The following is a 2,980-nucleotide window of genomic DNA, read 5'->3' as shown; positions in this document are numbered from 1 at the left end:
AGACAGTACTGGTGAAAGAGATAAACTTTCCCAATGAAGCTGTCTGAGAGCAGAGAGAGAGATTTTGTTCAAAAAGACTAAAAAGACAACTGTTGCCCGCATTCTCCACCAAGAATGTCAATGGTTTACGGGCTGGTTCGGTCCGGTTCCATGACTAGAAGGGCGGAGGGATCCACGGATCCGCGCCCTCGGAAAAGGAAATAGGGGACCCCGAAATAATTGAAAACAGCGGCAACAATCTGAGGTGAAACAAACTAATTTACTAAATATAGTGTCAGCAGAATATAAGGAGAGAGAGAGTGTGTCTGGAAGGTGGATCGGCCTCACCACAACGCTGAGATGAGAAGTGCTGTACAGTTGAGCCGATGAAGAAGTGCAGGCAGAGAAGCGCAGACAGAGAAGTGCAAGCGAAGCAGCGCAGGCAAAGAAGAGAACATCAGGTGACTTTGCCGGGAGTTATATCTCCTTGCTGACCGCAAAGTCCCCTTGGGGAAATGTAGCTCTTCTTCTCCTCCGGACAGGCACCCGGAACTTGAGCATCAGCAGTCAAACACCCAGTGTATTGCATGATGTTATGATGTGGAATACTGATAACCAAAAATCATGAAACCATGACAGAGGACATGTAGTTTCTTCTTTGTTCAGGTCAGAGCTCATTATGTCCAAAGTAATGCAGGGTTCACCAGGAATGGGAAACTGCCTAGAGGCCTAATGACATTATCTTATTTCAGGAAAAAAATTGTTTTTTGTTGACTTTATTAATGAGTAACAGGTATTTCAGATGTACAGAGGCCAAGCTGCTGGTTTGTCAAGAACTATTTGCAGAGAGATAAGAGGTAAATGTACTTGTGTTTTTATGAGGCAGTCCTAGGAAAAGAAAAAACATTTCTTTTTTTGAAGTACTCTTTGTTCTACCATGAAGTCTAAATAATCTGGGTGTGGGAATGTAAGAAAAAACTGTTCAGGGCAGCAGCTGTGGAGCAGGGGGAGCTGCTCAGAGCAGCAGCTGCGGAGCAAGATAAGCAGTATGAAGGACACCTTTTGAAGAACAAAGAACATCTTATGGCTCTGATTGGATAGCTTCTGTGTGAACGATTGAAGAGTGTTTTTGCAGAATGCTCTGCTAACGTGTATAAATAGCGTAGTGCTTAACAATAAAGTAGACTAATAGCTTTTAACCACATTGATGTTGGGACTCCTTCTTCAGCTGAGGAAATCCCAAAGCAGTCTGTATCAACAAGAGTTCCACATTTTAGATCAATTGAAAGGTTAGTGCTAAGCATTGGGCTGTGCAAAATAGAGATGCAGACATTTGGATCTGGGAATCTCATTACTTCCAAGGTAGGAAATCAAGGCATGGATGAATTTCCTATTCCTAGCCAGCTGCACTTTAATGTTATGTTTTGATTTGAGATGAACGTTATCTAATCACAACTTTCTGCCCTGAATTTTCTTCCTTTCTTTCAGGAATGTACACATAATGTACCTTAAGATAATTTTATTCACACTTTTCCTGAGTCACTAAAACTCTGACAGAACTCCTTTACAGTCAGTGGTGGAATATGTTTACAGATCATCTTAATATAAAAATCCCCTTCCCTAACAACATTCTCCCTAATTTAAACATACATTCAAATGGAGCATGATTTAGAAACACATCTTTTAATTCTTGAAACAGTTTTATTAAAATGTATTGTGGCTAATTCATGAGGCTTTTCTATTTTTTTATTAACACAGGAAGAATTTGTAAGTATTATGTCTGGTTTCTAAGACAAGTATTTTGTGATAGCACAGTGTGCTTTGCTACTTTACTTCATCCCTTGTGATTCTTAAACCCATTGACTAATGTCAGTCAAATTTACAGATAGAGATCTCAAAGGTAATTAGGTTTTGACATGTATTGAGGAAAAGGATAAAGGAGAAAGTTGCTACATACATCTTCATACATACATCTAAGGGTTCATTCATACATACATACATCTAAGGGGTGTTATCACACAAAGAAAAATTACACATGCACTTAGCTTTGAACTTGATAGCATTACTTTTATGTCAAAAGCGAAGCTTCTGATTAATTTTACACACAACATTTCAATGATTACATTAGCAGGAAGCAATGTTTCGAGTCTGCAATCTTACTCCGTTTCTAGCAATACCAAAGGTTTTAATGCTGCATAAATTTTCTATGAGGATGAAATAAAAAAGTTAACTCATGTAAACATCTACTTACATGCTAGAAAAACGACGTTTTATGAGAGGCATTTTAGTTCTTCATTAGAGGGACTCTTTATCTCTCTCGTTTCTTCTATTTTTGTTCTGTTATTTCCATATGGGCTAGCTATGAATGCTTTGATAAAAATGTGAACATTTTTATTTTATTTTATTACTCACCCTGATCCAAATCTTTATTTTCTAAACATACTGAAGGTTAGTAAATGTGGGAAAGAATACAGGTGTACTTCATTCTTGCACACATTTTCCTAAAACTATTATTGATGGCAATAGGTAGTCAGAAGAAAAAGAAAACAGAACAAAACAAGAAACTACAAAATATTATAACCACCATTTCAAATGGAGATCATTAACTAAAGCTGTAACCCAAATATTTTTGCAGTGTGCAAAATAATACTCTCTGTCCAGAGAAGAAAAATGAACCAATTAAAAAACTCGATTATATTTGGGGATGTTATAGTAATAAATTTTGTTTTGTCTTTCACCCTAAATAATAGAAGTGTTGTAAATCTGAGGCTGGGAAGCTGCAAATTACATATGTAGACTTGTATATCTGTAGATGTACATGTCCACATATCTGTACTTCTGCAGAAGCCAACCCTTTTGTGTTTGCAGAAGTTTTCTAATATTTGCATACACGTGGATGCACTCTAAACTGTTATTTAACAAAAGGCTAACAAAGGATTAAGTGCAAACTATTTCATTTTGTGAAGAGCAAAACAAAGATCCTATGATTGTCTTTTTTTTT

The sequence above is a fragment of the Meleagris gallopavo genome, chromosome Z (genome assembly GCF_000146605.3).
Source record: "Meleagris gallopavo isolate NT-WF06-2002-E0010 breed Aviagen turkey brand Nicholas breeding stock chromosome Z, Turkey_5.1, whole genome shotgun sequence".
In the NCBI taxonomy this organism is placed as follows: Eukaryota; Metazoa; Chordata; class Aves; order Galliformes; family Phasianidae; genus Meleagris; species Meleagris gallopavo.
This window is presented reverse-complemented; position numbering follows the sequence as displayed.